At 42.6% G+C, this 20736-nt stretch overlaps 1 protein-coding gene across 3 annotated transcripts in view; it reads right to left on the reverse strand.

Moving 5' to 3' along the window:
- LOC120401495 (isoaspartyl peptidase/L-asparaginase-like) overlaps positions 1-9418 on the reverse strand; it is a 227252-nt gene extending 217834 nt beyond the window's left edge. For 2 of the 3 annotated variants that reach the window (XM_039531576.1, XM_039531577.1), the window contains exon 1: positions 9094-9415. The gene's annotated coding sequence lies outside the window, so the exon portion shown is untranslated. Of the gene's footprint in view, positions 1-9093 lie in introns of all 3 variants that reach the window. The other variant, XM_039531575.1, reaches the window with a different exon arrangement.
- Between the last annotated feature and the right edge of the window lie 11318 nt (positions 9419-20736).

The following is a 20736-nucleotide window of genomic DNA, read 5'->3' on the forward strand; positions in this document are numbered from 1 at the left end:
AATGAACATACCCCAAAGTAATGGGCAGAGCTGGTACTTCATGCTGGTAATTAAGTAGTATATTTGGTTTTGAGGATGATTAATACTAGTAGTGCTTTGTCTTCTCTTAAAAGGCCCTGGACAATGCCAGTTCTCCAAAGCCAAACTGTTTTAGTGGCTCCCTTCCTGCCTTTACTGTCTCCTGGCTTACAGTATGGAAGGTCTTATAGCTACTTGGAGAACCTGTATTTCTCAATTGCATTTTAGCTCAATGAGAGAAAGCTGTTTTTGTCAACGAAAAACTTATGTTTTCAATAACTCTTCTACACTATTTACTTGTTGATTTTAATGGGAATTTTGCTTGAAAAACCAAGTGTCTTTTAGTGAACCAGCAAGTAAATGCAAGTAAAGTAAATGAAATAGTTCTCATCTTAAGTACAAAATGGCATCTTTTAATGATAGTGAATTATGCTAAATCAGTTTGAAAAAAAGTGTTCTATTTGAGTGTATCCTACATTAGTTTTAAAATATGTTTACAGCTCTTTAAAACAGAGTGGCCAATAGCAAAACCTAGCTAAATTAGTTATCACAATGTTCCATAATAATAACACTCAGAGAGAAGAGGAATTTTAAAAGCACAACTAATGTTTGTGGTGGAAGTAGGATACAACCATCACAGTACAATGTTTATTTGCGGCATGAAAAATGGAATAGAGAAAGAAGTGATTACAGAGTGGCCACTGCTATTTACATAAATGTGGTTACAATCCTTTAATTATATTTATTTCCAAGCAATTTATGGGAAATGCTTTACAACAGTGAACTTCCTTTTTCTATGCAGTACAACAGTACCTTTGATATGAGAGCCAGACAAAGTGAATCAAAACTTTCTCCAAGAAGAATTTAGTTACTTTGAATGTATTTACAAAATGGATCTTAAATGCAGTTGATAACTATTATTACATTTGTAATTTTGTTACTAACCTGCTGTGCCAACTCCAGTAGTTGGATTTTTTTTTGGCCTTTACAAGTGTTACATAATAATTTTAGTGTATGAACATGCTCCCTGGAGCCCTAATTCAGCAAAGCATGTAAGTGTAACCCACATACTTCCTGGGTGTGGTGTTCTGTCCCCTCTAGTGGCACCAAGACCACTTAGAGATTAATGAGTCTGCCCTACAGCCTTAGCCAAGGGCCACATGGCTTTTAGCTCATGCAGTAGAGGCTCATGCATTTAGCTCCAGAGGTCCCAGGTTGGATCCCAGCCAACACCAGGGTTTGTCAGTGTTATATAAGCATATGCATAACTTCAAGCATGTGAGTAGTCCAATTGATGCTGAAAATTAATCATTAATTAAATGCTTTGCTGAATCAAGGCCTTTGTTAGGATACTATGAAAAGTTTCCCTTATTTTCATTACTTCCAAGTCAAAGCATACTGAAGAAAATTATAATTCCACTACAGAAATGCCACTTCTTATAACTAAAGCAGTTTCAATATAGCAATTTGAGTGAACAAAACCAAAGTCAGGACTTGTTTTTCCTCTTACAAAAGTTTTGCATTTAAATTGTGGACTTTTTACATTTTTAAGGATCATGTGGGCTATAAAAATTAGTATCTTTATAAAATTCACAACATATGGCTAAAGTGCTTTACAGAAAGACTCAAGCAACACTGCTTCTCAGGAGCTTGCAATCTATTATGTACATAACATTAAACAGTGTGTGATATTCGCAGTATGGAAGACTAAATATGACATGGAACAGAGACATGACATTAGGCACAGAGAAGTAAGGCTTCAGGAAGTGCTAAGAGGTTGCATGTTTTCCCATTGTACATATTATGTATGAAATGCTGACCCCATTGAAGTAAACTGCAAAAATCCCATTCACTTTAATATGGCAGGATTTAATCTCTATGTAAACCTTTTGTAATTATGCTGTATGTTTTGGACAGGAATGTGGGTCACTGTGAGAGAGGCTGAGGAAATAAGAAAAAAATAAGCTTGTGTAGCATACAGGATTAGGAACATTATTCCACTAAGGGTATAGCTACACTGCAATTAAAAATACACTGCTGGCCTGTGCCAGCTGACTCAGGCTTCCAGGGATCCTGCTAAGGGGTTTAATTGCAGTGTAGGCATTCAGGCTTGGGCTGCAGCCCGAGCTCTGGGACCCTCGCATCTCACAGAGCCAAGCCAGAACATATACACCACAATTAATCAGTCCCTTAGTCCAAACCCTGAGAGCCTGAATCAGCTGGCATGGGCCATCCCAGCTTTCTAATTGCAGTATAGACATATCCTTAGTAGCGTCAGGGCCGGCTCTAGGTTTTCTGCCGCCCCAAGCGCCAAAAAAAAAAACCCAAACAGGGCAGCAGGATTGCGCCGCTCCACTCTTCGGCAGCAATTCGGCAGCTGGTCCTTCGTTCTGAGAGGACTGAGGGACCCACCGCCGAATTGCCGTCAAAGACCCAGATGTGCCGCCCCAGTAGTGGCCGGAGTGCCGCCCCTTGGTATTGGCCGCCCCGAGCACCTGCTTCCTTAGCTGGTGCCTGGAGCTGGCCCTGAGTAGCATGGAAGGAAGAGAGAGGCAGGATGGGCAAGAAGGGAATGTAACTAGCAGGGGTGCATGGCTCAAGCAGGAAAGTGCTAGAAGAATAATGACAATATGTAGGTAGGGGCACAGCTGGGTAATCCCAGAGCGATGTGCTTCTCTATTAGTCTAATTCTGACTCCTGCTAAGAACAATTGTGACAGTTTCCCTTTTGTTGTCTCCTACAGATTACCAACTCTTGAAGGCTGGCACTGCAATTTCAGTGATCCAATCTAGGTCTACTAGAAGCATTCTTATTAGGGCTTCCACTCACAACCCAACTGTGGAAGGAAACTCTAATTTCCTTAAAGAGAAAAGTAAAAGTTTCTAACCAATACAAATTTCAAACCCCACTTTCTTGGGTCTAATCCCAGGTCATAAATGGCAGAGGGCAGGTTGCCTTCAGAGTTGTACTCCTGGAGAGAACACAGTGATTTGATAGTCTGAATGAAGGATCGTACATTCAGTGGTGAATACCTGAATATATAATAATTAGAATGTACATTTATACAGAATTTTGTGTACTATATAATTCAAAGCATGTGACAACTGACAGACCTGTGGTCATAACATGATGTTTACTAGACTGCAGGTCCTTTTCTGATGTGTTTTATCCCTTATCATACTTTTATGATGGCATCAGAAGGGGCCAATAAGGCGTGGTGGTTTTCCTACTGGGTCCCAGCCAATCTTTCAAATTTTGCATAATTTGTGAGGTTAAATGCACTAGAAAATCCAAAACACCAGACAAAGTGAAATTTACATTGCATAAACAGTCTCCCTGTATATTCAAGTTACATACAAAAACTGTTAAAAGAACATTAAGGATGCAAAGTCCCGCATTCAAAAGTTAGGAAATGCTAGGGTTAAGGCAATCTTAATTTTTCCCTCCTTTCTGTAAATGTACAGCCTTTTATTACATGATCACAAACTATTTTTTCCCATAGGACTTCATTCAACATACAGAACACATTATGGTCTGAGAATGAACTAAAGTGGCGTTGTCTCAACCTGAACAGTTGAAGTTTGGCAAAGATACCAGAAATTGAAAACAGATGCTTATAATGTGAAGTATTGGATAATCTTAAGTGTAGGTATCACTACCAGTTCTGCCTAGAACACACTCTCAAGAGTTGCATAGGCAGAAATTGGAAACCAGTCTGTATAGAGTGTTTTTCATTTTGCAGACCTTTCCCCCTCTCCATCTCTTTCCCCTTCCCTTGCATCCAATTGCTGTCCCTCTCCCTGTTACTCTCCCCATTTATCTGCATATCACTAACTCTGCACTTGGTTTGTTTAACACCTCACTCACCCACTGTGCAATTTTCAAGCACAAAACTTATTCCTTAACCATTTTTCCTCAAATATGGGAAAGCAATTATTTAACTGAACACTAGATAGTTTTCACTAGGAAGACATAAGTGTGGTTGCTTTAGGTACCAGGACTGGGTAAGGAAGTGATCCATAAGAGGACCTCTCTCTAAGAGGAGGTTTAAGTCTGGTAGTTCTCAATAACTTACCAGGGTTTTCTGCATTTTTTTTATTTCTGTGATTTCTGTTCATTGTTAAATAAGATCCAACAACATTATGGTGCAGATTCACAAAGGTATTTGGGTGCCTATCTTCAATTGATTTCAATGAGAGTTTAGCACCTAAATATCTTTGTGAATCTAGACCTTTGCATATAAAATGCTCCAAAAGCAACCGAAAGTTCTGAACAGTTTAAAATAAACTGAACTTGCTGTGCTGTCCTAGAAGTCCACTGATTCTAGCTGAATGTTAAAAGGACAGCATAGAATGAGATATAATCAGTTGAAAAATGAGAGTTAAAAGTTTCTGCAGGTTGTAATAGTGGGGTCTACCCCTTTAAGGGCTAGGAGGGCTGGGGAGCACCCATCCCTGTTCTGGAGAGGACCCCAGCAGGCAGGTGCTGGGAATCATTTAAACCTAGCTAGGTAAAATCAGGTGATGATATCAATTAGGGTAGGGGTATAGAGGAAAATGTTCCCCTTGAAATACAACAGAGCATTATGAAGTGAACACACCTAGGGTGGGTAGAAATTCTGACTAGGAAGCTACTGATGGCTGTGAGGCACAATCTATTTCAGGGATCAGCAACCTTTGGCACACGGCCCACCAGGTAACAAGCAGATGTCATGAAATACAGTAAGCCCCCTGGCGGGCCAGGCCCGTTTGTTTATCTGCCGCGACTGCAGGTTCGGCCGATTGTGGCTCCCACTGGCCGTGGTTCGCTGCTCCAGGCCAATGGGGGCTGCGGGAAGTGGCGTGGGCCGAGGGATGTGCTGGTCGCTGCTTCCCGCCACCCCTATTGGCCTGGAGCAGCAAACCGCAGCCAGTGGGAGCTGCTATTCGCTGAACCTGCAGTCGCGGCAGGTAAACAAACCAGCCCGGCCCACTAGGGTGCTTACCCTGGCATGCTGTATGCCAAAGGTTGCCGATCTCTGATCTAGTTTGAGAATGAGATTGTTATTTTATGTTGTCTCTACAGTTTCTTTCTGAGATAATAAACAGAGCCCTGGAACCAGGGCTATGATCAGATTTGGGTATGGCTAATTATCTAGAGTCCACCCTTCTACCCAGGTGTTACACTTGTTATCGATTACCTGCCAATACTTGTGAATTTACAATTACAATTTCCTGTTTTTAAAATGTTTGGTCTCGCATTGCTGTGGGAAAAACACAAATGAGGGAAGTAGACTAAACCCTAATCCTGCAGGTCATAACAGTAATAATTACTTCACCTACAGTAGGTGTAAGTGCCTGCCCATGTAGATCAGCTGCTGACCGAGGGGTTCTCAAACTGGGGGGTTGGGATGCTTCAGGGGGTCGCGAGATTATTACATGATGGGTTGCAAGCTGCCAGCCTCCACCCCAAACCCCACTTTGCATCCAGCATTTATAATGGTGTTAAATATATTAAAAAGTGTTTTAAATGTATGTGGGGGGGTTCACACTCAGAGGCTTGCTATGTGAAAGGGGTGACCAGTACAGAAGTCTGAGAACCCCTGTGCTAACCGAATGTGCGGAGGAAAGAGTACAAGCTAATTCCCCAAACAAACAAATGGAGGGGGAAAAAAACAGAAGAAAGAAGGTGTGTTTTTTTTCTGACCTTGCTTTACATTGTAGTAATAGTCGGTGTTATTTATACTGACCGTAGATAAACTATTATTTCTGATTTTAAAAAAAGTTAAATAAGTTCTCAACTGATGATGGCAGCAGGTGCACAGCTAGTAGTGAAGGGATTCTTATAACTGCAGTTGGTATGTTAAAGCTTTTTTGTATTTTTAAAGAGTACTGGTAGGCTTTAAATTGCCCCTAAATATTTGGCTCACAGTTTCAAAGACTTTACAGTAGTCTGTGTTACTTGCATTTTGAAAATACTTCTCAGCTTAAATTACTTTGCTTTATTTTGAGGTTGAGCAAGGTTTCCATCTATAGGCCTTTGAATTGATGCAAAATTAACAAGGCATAATAGAATTTGTGTGTGGCTATCTATTACAGTTCTACCACTATCTTCCCACTCATTTGCAAAAATGGATTATTCTAACCTATCCTATTCTTCTGTATACTCCTGAAGTGGGGAGAGAGAGAGCCTGGAGCACTGGGCCTGGTATAAGATATGACGCCCGAACCATATTACAGCCATGTATTAAAGCGGATGTTTACAAGTTTTACTGTCGGATACATGAACTTGGCAAAGGTACTGCTCATGTTCCTAGAACACAGGCATGCCAAAGAAGTAACAGATACTGGGTATGCGTGTGAACACACTCAAAAAGATTAACAAAGGTACATCCTGACCTAACGCCAGATAAGAGGGTTTGACAGAAGTGATGAATAGGGATATTTTGCCTGAGACAACTGGAGCAAGATACAAGGGGAGGTAACAAGCAGATGCCATGAAATACATAAGGTAGTATGTAAGTTGTTTGTCTCAGTCTATAAATGTCAGGGTACCTCACTGACTGAACCACTCCTTGCCATTAGATACTCATGTATTAGCCTACCTGTAACCACAGATCCAGGGAATTGGGACTATGCCCTGAGGGCAATAAACCTGGCCAAGAGCATTTGTCACTGAACAGTGCCTGTGGTCTTTCTTTCTGGGTAGTACTTATGACACTCTGCCCCAAAGACACACTCAACATCCCATATTCACCATGGTGATATTGATATGTTTTGTACAACATATGCCTTGTGAGGTATCATTCTAAAAGTCTTTGTATGTTGAACATTAATATCCTGTTAAGTTGTATGTGCTATCATGGTATAGGAAGTTATAAATTTTTGCAATGCACGTATTACTGAAACATTGTGAGGTTGGGAACACTCACAAGCAGCCTTTCAGGTACAACAATAAAAAGGCCAAATAATGTTGATGGCCAATTGAGGAGATACATACCCTCACAAGGATTACCCCAGGATCTGGGTACAACAGAAACCTCTCAGAGATAGCACTACACAATGGGGACTGTTTGACTCTGGTCACAGTAAAAGATCTTTCCAGCATGTTGGAAGAAGATATAAAAGGGGGAAGTGACAGCATGACAGGGCCTCACTCCCCTACAACACAACGCCTGGAAACACCTTAGGAACAAAGACTGAACCGGGGAGCGTCACAGGCAGGAAATAAGGAAGCCTTGCCCATGTATGGAAGCTTGATGGACTGTTTGTACTATCTAACAGGGTGAGTCACTGCTTGATTCAAATCCTATCTAGTTTATAAGACTTACATTGCAATTTTGTTTATTTCTTAGGTAACCATTTTTGTCTGCTATCACTTAATCTATCCTTCCATTATATTTATACCTAAAATAGTGTGGTTTGCTTGAAGTGTGTGAGGAATCTGCTCAGGCACAGGGTTGGGGCATTGTCCTCTCCACACAGAGGGAGGGGTGGACAGGATAATAAACTTATACTGACCAGGGCAAGATGGTACAGCTCTGGGGTAAGACCTGGGAGTGGTCTGCAGCTTGTCAGGCACAGTGTGAGAGGGAGCCCAGGCTGGTGAGACAGGGTTCAGTGGTACCCCAGTTCCAGGTTGCACCTTGGTGTGAGGAGCGGTCAGAGTACTATTGAGGTCTGTTGAACCAACTATCTTCACAGGGCTGGGACAGCATATGGAAAGAGCACACATGTCCATCAACCAATGACAACTCCTACCTCTTTCACCATAGTATCACTTTGTACATTGCTCCATCCTCCAAAAACAATTCACCATTAATCATGAAGTTGTGCAGTTACTTACCTTTGTATCCACATGTGCTTACAGCAAACTTTGTTCTCTCCAACACCTTTTCTCCCAGCGTCAGTGCTTAAAGCTTTCCAGGTCACAGACCCAGAAAATAAAATTTCAAACAAGTAAGTTGGCTTGTGGAGGGGGACACACGTTTAGTATAGCTTGAGGAAAAACCTGCTCTGACTGGTGGCTTTCCCCACTTGCATGGGTCATGTGGGGAAAGCCTCCTGGGCTGCTGCAGGAAGCACGTAGAGCTCTCTCCCTTCAGGTACTGACATTGTGTTTTGTTCTCTCCTCCCCATAGGGGAGAGGATAAGTGGAGCATGTGCACTTTGTTTTGCGTGTTTGGTTTTTGTTTTTGTTTTAAATACCTGTTGTATGTGAGAGAAGGTAAGGTCAAAGAACCGTGCCTCGAACTTGAGTTGGAACCAGTAGCACTGGGGTTTGTGATGACCATTAGTTCCACAGTCTGGGACCACCACTGGAGAAAGTTTTATCTCCTGCACAGCAGAGCTTTACTCTTAGTGTTCAGAGTTCCTTTGAGCCAGTGGAGGGGAGAAGAGCAGAGGAGCTATCCTGTTTCCCCACACTGGAGAAGAGGGGAAGTAGAAAGAGCCCAGGGAAGCTCTGTTTTTCTCCTCCCTTCCTGTGAACAACAGAAGAGCTCCTCTGCTTTTCCTAGCCTTCCCTGCAATACCAGGTCCAAGAAGGGGGAGGGTGAAGCCTGTTGCAATGCCCTCCCCCTAAGCCAGGGAGAGGTGGATGTAGAATGTTAGGAGTTGTAGAAGGAGCAGAGGTGAAGTTGAGGTGAAGGGAGGGCAGAATTGACAAGGGAGCTGGCAGAGCAGAAGTGACTGGGGGGAGTGATAGACCCTCCGCTCTTTTCACACATCTCTAAGCATGGTTTCTTTCATGCCTGCTCTTAAACCGCACTGTAAGGCTTTCAGGAAAGACTACATTTATGTTTGTACAGCATGCAGTATAACAGGGCACCATCCTAATTACAACATCAATAATTTCAGCCCAATACACTTATGAACAATCTGTTCATTACAATATGATGTTGAGCACTGTGCAGAGATGGACCTGACTTGAATTACCTGAAGTTCCATACAGCTTCGTGGGAGGGGAGACAGGAAATAAAAGGGAAAGGCCCAGGTCAGTTAACTCAGTCAATAGTGCAGATGAGGGCTACATCATAACACCCTCCCAAAAGCTGATCCCAGGTAGGTCTGAGGAGAGCTGCCTTCTGTGACTTACCTGGGGGTAGGAACCCGGAGCACTCAAGTAGCAGGTGCTGCAGCAGAAGCCCAAGAGAAAGCTGCCTGCTTGCTGGCTCTGCTCAGGGGCACACAATTACGGGTGACTGAGTGGAGAGGCTCAGCTATAAGCAGTCCCACAGCTGCAGCAAAGAAGCAGTGGGCAGTGAGCCAACTAAAGCCGGGAAAGGCTGCTACAGATCTGGGAAAGGGATGGGTGAGCCCAGCAGCAGCATTGAGGAGAGAGCAGTACACTAGGCAGCTACAGGCCTTAGCCACAGCTCAGAACAGCTTCTTGCCGATTTCCAGCCAAGCACAGCCCTGTGTGAGCCACTCCTCCAGACCAGCCTTAAAGAGACAGAAGCACACACAAGACTGCTACCACCAGGGATACTAGAAATCCACCTCACGTGAGGCTGGCATGGCAGACAGATATTGTATAGCTCACAAAAAGAATATAGCCCTTGAACTATTCTCTCAGGAAGGTGCTCTACATAGAATAGCACTGCTAAAAGAGCACAGGATCCAGCTCAGGGGAGGAGTCCCTAGCAGAAGAGAAAGCTAACATTATTTCCTCCATGTCTATTTGTTTTTTTTCTTTAAATATAATCACCAAATAACTTTGATATACAAGCTGGAGGAACAGGAGTGAGCTAATGTTATGGAAGAGACACATTCCAGATTACATAATACAAAATAGCAATACTCTTAAAAAGCACACTTACCTTCAACTCACACAAACAGCTCTACCTCATACAGTCCTTATTAGACTCCTGAGCACAATAAATGTGAGTAAAATGTAGCACAGCTAAATATTAATCCTAGACTTCCAAATCCAAAGCTAACCTTTGTCTGTGTATTTCTGAACTACTATCAAAGCCTGGTAAATGTATAACTAAAACTCAGACAATTAAAATGAAGTTGTCTGAGCTGTTCACCTCCCGAATTAAGAGACCTCAAAGAGCTATCATGACATTAATTATTAACATTGCTTATTTAAAAAATGCTGCAAACGGCCTACTTGCAGGAATAGCAAATCTCTGCAGACCTTTAGAATGCCAGAATTCCTATAAATAAATGAAAATAGCAATAGCAGTGCTATTTACTTCTAGTATTTTCAGGATAGGTTTAATTGCCCAGAGTTCTAAATTGAAGGAGAAAATCAGGAGCCCCATCTACCTGCTCCTGCCGGTTTCTTTACCCTTTCATTGTTACATCCACCATAAGGTTGCCAGTTTTTGTTGGGTGTATTCCTGAAGGTTTGATCACATGCCATGGTCTTTAATTAAAGATTAATCTTTAATTCTTGGAGATTCCAAGAAAATACTAGTGCGCTGGGAACCCTAATCTCCCAACAACCTCAAAATCCTCACTTGTTCCTTATGGCAAGCTCTACTCCTCTCCACTGCTGGTTCTTCACAGATGATGTAGGGTGGATTGATTTAAATCAAAATTGCAATCATCTTGGGATTCATTAAATAACAAACTAGTGAATGAGAAAGGACTAAAGTTTTAATAAAACAAGCTGGAGAGCATCTCTCGTGAACTGCTGCACAAAGCCCTGTGGTGTTCCCAACCCCCACCTCCAGGGCACATCTACAAATTCCTATGTTGATAATCTACATCTTCTGCCTTAAAGAAAAACAAATTAACTCTTGTGTGTGTGTGTGTGTGTGTGTGTGTGTATAGCTAACAACTATCTTATTACACATGCATTAAAATTCTCAGCCCACGTAATACAATGTGTCAATTACCTAGAGAAGAGCAGTTACCAGCAAATCACTCTTGAGTGAGTCTTTGCCACCCACTTTTCTCAAAACTTTTTCTCCAGGCAGGTTACCAAGTCTCTATGAGTCTTTCAGGAGGTTCAATCTCCTTCTCAGAGATTGAATTCATTAGAATCTGAGTTGTTCTCTTGTTCCTTGACAGTTTCTCCTTTGTGGGTTGATGATAAAGGATCACTCAGATGGGAAATGCCAAAGTCCACATTTACTGTCAATGTATTGGAACTTTCTGGGATTACTCATAGATCCCTTTGGTTACATCAAAATGTGTCCCCTTGGTCTGTCTGGGCTACATAAGACATTGGATGCAGCTGTTCTTTAATGGTACCCCTTTGGCCCCAAGTATTAGAGGTGTGATTCCTCAGGCACACTATATCACCTGGGTTAAGAGATGGGAGATCATGGGCCCTTTTGTCAAAATAATATTGCTGATTTTCTTTCATCTTCTATATGGTTTCATTGTTAGGAGATTTCAGCAGATCATCACTAATTGGTAAATCAGATCAGATCCTTCTTCTCATTACCAGCTGAGCTGCAGAAAAGCCATTCTCCAGCGGTGTACTTAGGTAAACAGTAAAGGTTTATACAAACCACCCCCACTGACAAAAGTATTTTTCATAAGGTTCTTTACTGTCTATATAGACCTTTCCACAAATCCATTTGATTGGAAGTAATTTGGACTTGATGTTTTATGATGAAAATCCCAAACTATGGCAAATTGCCTAAAATCTGCACTGAAAAATTGCAGTTCATTATCACTAAAGATGTCATTTGGAATTCCATGATTGGAGAAGATTCCCTTCATGACAGCTATCACTGATTTACTATTACTACTGTGCAGTGTGAAAATTTCTGGGTACAGAGAAGAGCAGTCTGTGACTATTAAATAATCCTTTGATTGCTAGGTAAATGTCAATGCTTACCTTCTCATAAGGCCTTTGTGGAACTGGATGGAGGTCTCAGTGGCTCTGCCTATTGGCACGGCTTGTATTTCAAGCATGAAAAACAGTTTTTATCTGCAGCCAATGAGCACCTCTCGTGTTCATTGTTTGCCCTTCTCAATTCCTAAAGGACCCTTGTGGATCTTCTGTAGCATTTCTTTTTGGAGGCTTGTTGGAATTACAACCTGTGACGGAGCAGGAAGCAGGATGGATTTGACCTGGGAATGTTGCAGAGGAGTTACATTGGGGATGGGGGACTTCCCTTAAAGGAAGCTACATGAGCTGTAACCTGAGCCAGGAGGGGGTTGGGAGAAATGACACCTTCTGGCCAGGAGACTGAACAAAGGAGAGGAGGAGCTGGGGGGAGGGGGAAGAGAGCTGCTGGAGGAGGTTTTGTTTTCAGTCTTGGGCTGAGTGGTACAAAGCAGGGAACCCCAAGCTGGCATCTAAGCTCCCTAAACCCCCCAGAAGGACTTGATTGAGGGGTTCTGGTTGTGCCTACACGCTCTGCTTGAGACTGTGTTCCTGTCATCTAATAAACCTTCTGTTTTACTGGCTGGCTGAGAGTCACGGTGAATCTCAGGAAGAGGGGTGCAGGGCCCTGACTCCCCCACACTCCGTGACACAACCTTACTCGAAAATCACTCCATCTATCACAGTAAGTTCATGTCTGCAGTTCCAATAGCTCTTATACTTGGATAGCAACTGCTTATTTCTTCAGGCCACCCTTTAATTACCACTTCTTTAATGATTTCCAATGATTCTTCTTTCTCCATTTCCTCTCTTATTTGTTGCAGTTTCCTGTTAGCTATGGGAATTGACTTTACAATCAGAGCTACATAGGCTTGCATCCCTGTCTCTAAAGTCTTCTCTGGTTTCGTGGAAGCCACTACTCTGGAAAGTGCATCAGCAGTGAACATGAATTTACTGGGTATGTAGGTCACAACCAAATCATATTTTTGCAACTTTATCATCATTTTTGAATCCTTAAGGTGTAGTCATTTAGCGGTTTGCTAAATAACGCTATCAGGGGCTTGTGGTCCATTTCAACTTCCACTATCTGTCCATAAATATACTGATTGAATCTCTCACAAGCAAGCAATATTCTTAAAAGCTTCTTCTCAAGCTGTGTGTATCTGCCTCAGTCAGTGATTTGGATGCATATGCCAGTGGCTGCCAACAATCCTCTGTAAAATCACTGCACCTAACCCAGACTGTGAAGTATCTGCTGAAACTTTAATAGGCCTTTTTGGTACACAGAACTTTAACACTAGTTTTTGCATCAGTTGTTGTTTTAAACCTTCTCATGATTCCTTCTGTTCTGCACCCAAATACTATTCATTTTTATTCTCTAGGAGTACTGAAAAATGCTGTTTTGGTAGTTAGATTAGTATGCATTTTCCAAGATAATTAACCATTCCCAGGAACCATTGAAGATCTTTCTTTGATGGTGATGTGGCATCATTTCAAATCTTCCTCTTATCAGGTTCTACACCTTCGTTGGAAATAATGTCCCCAACAAAAGTCAGTTTTGTAACCCCTAAAAAACATTTCTCCCTATTTAGTTTAGCTCTAGTTGTTTCGAGGACTTCCTGAAGTCTACAATCATTCTCCTCTTTCATTGAGCCCCAGATGATGGAGTGATCCACTGAGGTGTCAAAACCATTAATATGTTCATAGATAATAGGTATAGTTTTGTGATACACTTCTCGTGATGAACCTATGATGAAGGGTAAGTATAAGAATGTATATCTTCCAGATTGGGTATTAAATGTGCACAGCTTTGAACTTTCTTCAGTTAATTTTAGCTGTCAAAACCTCAATGATGCACCCAATTTACTGAAATCTTGAGCAGATGCAAACTGAGCCATAATCTCTTCTCTGGTTGATAGTTTGAAATGTTCTTTTTTTACAGTCTTGTTGAGGTCTCTAGTATCTAAGTATATGCATAGCTGGCCATTACTTTTCTCCACAATGACGAGGGAGCCTACCCATTTTGTTGGCTCCTGATTTTTTTTTATTTGCATTGCTTCCATCCTTGCAAGCTCAGTCTTGAGTTTATCACTGAGTGCAAATGACACCTTTCTACATGGATGGATAACCATGTAGAGGGACCTGCTTGTTTATTCAGATTATATGTTCACCTTGCAAGCAACCCAGCACTTGAAATAGGTCATGATATTCCTGAAAGAGTGCCTCATAGCCAGGTTCAGTTTGATCTTGTAACGAGAGCACACACGTTTTATCAGATTGAGTTTTTCACATGCAGCCAGACTTAAAATTGGTGTCACCTCCTTTGGCACTACAATGAATGGGAGACCATACATGGTGTTTTTATGGTTGATGCTGGCAATATACCTTCATAGGCATATTTATCCCAGAATAACCAGTTACTTTCATTTTTTTGATCCCAGTTTTGGTCATATTTTCAATCTCTCATAATCTTGTTCAGACAGAATATTCCTCTGTCCACTTTCAGTGGAATAATTGTTCCATTCACTGTCATAGGTAGGATCCAGTCCCTGTCATCAGGCTTGCTAGATCCCAGTACGGCTATGAAAAACTCCTCAACCAGATTGTCTTTAAGTGAATACACTTGACTTTTCTGCACTTGGGATCTGCAGCATTTTACAAAATGATTATTTTTCCCACATTGATAAGAGAGTTTCCCAAAGGCATCACACTGTTTGATGCCATGCTATAATCCACACCTTCCATACGACTGTCTGTACCCAGTCTTTCCTCAAATAGTGGTTTTCATAGCGATTGGTTCCACTCTTCGATTTGACCTAATCTGGCTATACTCTTTTGCATTTAGTAGATGGATAACACCATCTGGTGGATTTAGCTCTTTGGCTTGTGCTTTCACAGTTTCTGCTGCCCTGCATATTTTTTCTAAAGTTAAGTCCCCTTCACGGAGGAGTGTCTCTCTTAACACATTGTCTTTAATGCCACAAACAAGACACTGTCAGCTGACCAAAGTCACAGGTTTTACTATCATTCATTCATTCATACCCGTCACCCCAACCGGGGTATGGGCCGCCAACCACAGATCTCCATAGTCTTCTATCCTGGGCCATTCGCTCTAGCTGGTTCCAGGTATAGCCCATTTTTTTGCTATCAACCTGAAGGTCGCGTCGCCAGGTATTTCTTGGGCGGCCTCTTTTCCGCTTGCCTTGGGGGTTCCACTGCAGTGCCTGTCTGGTGATGTTGGTTGGCTGCTTGAGTAGTGTATGTCCTATCCAGCCCCACCTTCTCCTTCTAATTTCTTCCTCTGCTGGGAGTTGATGGGTCCTCTCCAAGAGGTGGATGTTACTGATGGTGTCTGGCCAGCGGATCTGGAGAATCCTTCTGAGGCAGCTATTAATGAAGGTCTGGATCTTCCTGGTGGTTGTTTTGGTTGTCCTCCAGGTTTCAGCTCCATACAGTAGGACTGATTTCACGTTGGAGTTGAACAGTCGAATCTTTATTGCCAAAGACAGCTCTCTGGAGCTCCAGATGTTCTTGAGCTGTAAGAAGGCTGTTCTTGCCTTACCAATCCTTACTTTGATGTCTGCGTCTGTGCCCCCCTGCTGGTCGATGATGATACCTAGGTAGGTGAAGGACTACACTTCTTCCAGGGGGCTTCCATTCAGTGTGACTGGGTCGTTGCTGATGGAATTGATCCTAAGGATCTTGGTCTTGTCCTTGTGGATGTTGAGGCCAACCTGTGATGACGTGGCTGCCACTACGTTGGTCTTCTCTTGCATCTGCTGTTTACTGTGCAAAAGGAGTGCAAGGTTGTCGGCAAAGTCCAGGTCATCAAGCTGGGTCCACAATGACCATTGGATTCTGTTCCTACGCTTGTAAGTGGATGTCTTCATAATCCAATCGATGACGAGAAGAAAGAGAAGTGGTGACAACAAGCATCCTTGTCTGACTCCGGTTCGCACCTGGAAGCTGTTTGTGAGCTGCCCTCCGTGGATCACTCTACAGTGTATGCCGTCGTATGAATTCTTGATCAGGTTGACCACCTTTACTGGGATGCCATAGTGCCGAAAGAGCTTCCAGAGGGTCTCTCGATCCACGCTATCGAATGCTTTCTCATAGTCAACAAAGTTGATGTACAACGAGGAGTTCCACTCCATAGACTGCTCGACTATGATGCGGAGCGTTGCTATCTAGTCCGTGCATGATCTGTTCTGCCGGAAACCTGCCTGTTCATCTCGTAGCTGTGGATCGACGGCATCCTTCATTCTCTCTAAGAGGACTCGGTTGAAGACCTTCCCTGGCACTGACAGGAGTGTGATTCTTCTATAGTTGGCACAGTTGCTGAGGTCTCCTTTCTTGGGGATTTTGATGAGATATCCCTCTTTCCAGTCAGCCGGAATCACTTCTTCTTCCCATATCTTCTCAAAGAGGGGGTACAGCATTTCCACTGAAGCATCCAGGTCTGCTTTCAGGGCCTCTGCTGGGATATCGTCAGGTCCAGCCGCCTTCCTGTTCTTCATCATGGTGATGGCTTTTCTGATCTCGTCTCTGGTTGGTTTATCGCAATTGATTGGGAGGTCCTCATTGGCTGGGTCGATGTCTGGTGGATTTGGTGGTGCCGGTCTGTTCAGGAGTTCCTCAAAGTGCTCCGCCCATCTGTTCATCTGTAGTTCTATTCCTGTTATAGACTTTCCCTGCTTGTCTTTAACGGGACGTTCTGGCTTGCTGAACTTTCCAGACAGTCGCTTGGTAGTATCATACAGCTGTTTCATGTTACCGCTGTATGCTGCCTGCTCTGCTTCTGCTGCCAGTCCATCCACATAATCTCTCTTGTCCTTCCTAATATTCCTCTTCACTGCTCTGTGGGCTTCAGCATACTCTTTGAGCTTTGGCCTTTGCTGCTCTAGTCCTGCTGTTGTTGACTGCTGCCTTCTTCTTCTTTCTGTCTTCTATCTTTGTCGAGGACTCTGCTGTGATCCATTCTTTCTGCTGGTGTTTCTTAATTCCAAGCACTTCCTGGCATGCTGACCTAAGTGTGTCTCTCACTTTCTGCCATCTGTTGAGTACACTGTCTTCCTCTTCCTCAGACCGATCCTGTAGTACTGAAAACTTATTCTTCAGCGTCAATCCAAAATCTTCCTTGGTCTTATGGTCCTTCAGAAGGTTGACGTTGTACTTCGCTCTTCTGTCTGACGCGTCTATCCAGTTCTTCTTCAGCTGCAGCTTCAATCTGGCCACCACTAAGTGATGGTCGGACGCCACGTCTGCTCCTCTTCTAACTCTAATGTCCTGCAAGGATCTTCTGAACTTCTTGCTAATGCAGACATGGTCGATCTGGTTTTCTGTCATGCCTGCTGGCGATAACAGGTTTTACTGAGTTCCCTTAATTTTGTGACATATTGTTCTATGGTGTTATCAGTTTTTTTCATGCATGTAAAAATTTGTCTTTCAAAGGTTTCATTCCTTTTTCACATGCAATGTTCCTCAAATTTAGTCAGTATTTTACTTAACTTCATGCTTTCACCTTTTTCAAACTTAAAGTTGTTATAAATATCCAGTGCTTCCTCCCCAACAACATGCAAAAAGACTGATGATTTCATTTTTCTCCTCTGCTCCTATGTTTGCCAAACGCAATTCAAATCTCTATCTAATTTTTTTTTCTAGTTGTCTGCAACATTGTCTGACAAATGCAGACTGAATGGAGATTGCAACATATCCATTTTGGGCTTATTTTCTCCCTTCTTAAGCTAGTCAAGCTAATATTGTGCTCACCAAATACATGCAAAAACCTCTGTGCCTGGTTCTCCACGAGCTTCTCTGGTCTCTGCTTTCAGTTGCAAACTTCAAAATGTACTGCATCAAGTGTTAAGATGTGGAATAAGTTTCTGAAACTTTCCTAATGAAACAGAGAGGTGTGTGTGTGTGAGTGCAAGTTAGAAGATTTGCTTCTTGAATATATCACACTTGTGTAAGCAGAGTCAGGATGAGCTCTACCCTGACATCTGGTGGTAGATTATGGGGAGTGCAGAGTGGAAGTTTCAAGTATTCGCATTAGCATTTCAGTTATTTGCAGGGGCACTCTCACCCCACTTAGCATACCGCAAAGCAGCATGGGATGGTTATTTTCACAGCTGTGGGAGCCCCAATTTCGTTGTTATTGGGGCAGGAGGAATGAAATGTTGTCACCCTGATTGGGTAAATGGGGAACTACAAAATTGTCTTGTGATGGGGGGTTTCATTGTCAGCTGGATAGCGCTTGCTAGATGGGGCACATGGGTTCCAAAACCCATTGAAAGGAGAGAGGCTGTGGATAGATATCTGTACTGGGTGGTGCAGGCTTCTTGTGTGAGCCAGAAGCACCAGTTCCACCTGTGTCTCTCTCCACTGTAGAATGTCAGAGTTAATTTTTGATTCCCTTAAGAATCTAGATACAGGTTACTGAGCTGAACTCACTGGCACTGGGGCTCCCGTACTATGAGCTGGAATCACTAAGAGCTGAAATCACTGAAGAGCTGGACTTGCTGAGCTGAGAGCACTGAGTACTGTGCTAATGAGTGGGGGAGCCTGAAGCCATACCGTGGAGCTGAGCAGCTGGCAGAGCAGAGTGGAGCAGTTTGTGCAGCCACTGGGTGAGTGGAGCCAAGCAGCTCGCGAGGACGGCTGGAGTGGCTCACAGGACAGCTGGTGGACCAGAGCAGCTGGCAGAGTGGAGCAGCCCACAGAGCAAGCGGAGCTGAGCTGTTTGCGGGGACGACTAGTGGAAGCAGAACCCCATGAAGAGGCAGGGCAGTTGGCCCCGAAACCACGTAAGGTGCCCCTTTCTACCCAGGCTGGGGAGGGGGACCTCTGCAGAGAGACTCTTGAACTCTGGGGCTGCACTGACCCGGGACAGAGACTTTTGGATTGTGGGACTTTTGGGACTGTGGGTGATTTGGGTGTTGCTGGACTCAAGGGCCCCGAGAGAAGGACATGGCCCAATTTGCTGGGGTGGGTCTTTGCTCACGGTTTGACCTATGAACTCTAGCTGAGGTATTTTCCCAATTTAATGCTTGTTGTTTATCATGTATTAAACCTTTTCTGCTGCACCAAGACTCTGTGCATGCGAGAGGGGAAGTATTGCCTCCTCGAGGCACCCAGGGGTGTGTGTAAGATTTTCCCAGGTCACTGGGTGGGGGCTCGAGCTGGATTTGCATTATGTTGTGGGGAAGGGACCCCTATGTATTGAACCCGGCCCTTGCTGCTATCGTTTCGGCCCGGCAGAAGGGTTACATTTTGATAACAAAAACTGGTGCATGGTATTTTACAAAAGGTCCTCCCCATCTTTGCCCCCATGTCATGTGTTGTATTCCCTCCAAGGCACAGTATAGAATCTGGCCCCTTTTGTACACATCCAGCCTAAGTATTCAGGGTATAGCCACTCTAGGGTTTGTCTGGCTGTTTGTTTAGGTTGTCACCTGTGAGAAAACTAAGGTAGAGAGTTCAGATAGAAAATGTTGGGCTATTGTATAAGAGAAATAATCTCTGATGTTAAAATCTCAGAAGTCTATGAATCTTGTGAATTTCATCACATTGTAGGACTGTGTGTCTCAGCTCATTTGTGAAGCCGTTGGTGTCTGGAAGTTTTATAGGTTAGTAGGATACCAAGGTTAGATTTGTCTCTACATTAACAGACTAAAGGTAAAGTATTTTGTTCTGAATGATCTTTTCTTGCATTTGAGTTTAAAAGTGAGTCTACTCTGCCTCCAGATTTGTCCATTCTGAGTCTGTGGCAAATCAAATATTGAATTTATACACACAAAATTGTACAATTGTCAGCAAAGAAAATATGTGCTCTTACAGTGGAACTTGCTGTGCAGCTCTATAGGTGAATTATGCTAATAAAATCCTCATGTTCAAATACTTGCATTGTAAAAGAATTAGAAAATAATTTATAGTAGAATTCTGGATTGTTCATTTATTATAAAATATAGCTGAGCATATGCTGTGATAATTGGTAAATCTCTATACTGACATTATAAAGCAGAGCAAAAAATAAACCTGTCTTTTAAAAAAATATGTTTTGATTCAAATTTATATGTTTCCCTTAAAGTCTGAATAATCCACATTTTTGCTGTTCAGTATAATGAACCACTTCATGTAACCTCTTCAGACAGATGAGCTGTTTTTATGAAAGACTGGACTGATTAACAAAACCATCATAGTCATAAATATTATCACAGGCGTAGTAGGGAACCATCACCTTCATGAAATCATAGTAACATCCCAACACTCACTTCTACAGACCACAAAAGAGCAGAGATCCAAAATATTTGCCCCATTAATATTTTCTCTATGTAGACTAAGCAAGAATACATCCTAGCAGAACATTAGTAATGATTACCAAAGACTATACATTACTCAGATGTCATGAGTATACAAAAAATGCAAAGTGTAAAACAAATCTGCATTTCTGCTAAATATTATCTTCCTGAAATTCTAAGGCACACAGTTAGTTAATGTTTTTTTATTGGCACTGCTCCTACAGCGTATTCGACATCCTAATATCTACTGCACCAGACTGAGTTGGGATCAGATTACAATACAGTGACTTTAAAGGTATCACTACACCCCTCTCCTTTGAAAAATACATAGAGTATTTCCTTCAAGAAGATCAATACATAAAATTTAAGTACATGCTATACTTTTGTCAAGACAAGAGTTGATTAAAGTGAATCATTTACTGATATATCTCCATTTGAATAGGTAGAATATTGAAGCTCAGATGACACACAGTTATATAAGTTCTGTTTGTCAGCATGAAAATATTCAGGGGCATATGCAGATATTACAGGCTCGACGTCATGCAGCGGAGATCATCCTCAGAAATTGCCATTAGTTATGCTTCTAAGCCGATAACAGCAGGATCTACATGTAAATTAGGATCCACTGATTGTGCATCTCCAGATTCAT

Source organism: Mauremys reevesii, linkage group 3 (assembly GCF_016161935.1).
Source record: "Mauremys reevesii isolate NIE-2019 linkage group 3, ASM1616193v1, whole genome shotgun sequence".
Classification (NCBI taxonomy): Eukaryota; Metazoa; Chordata; order Testudines; family Geoemydidae; genus Mauremys; species Mauremys reevesii.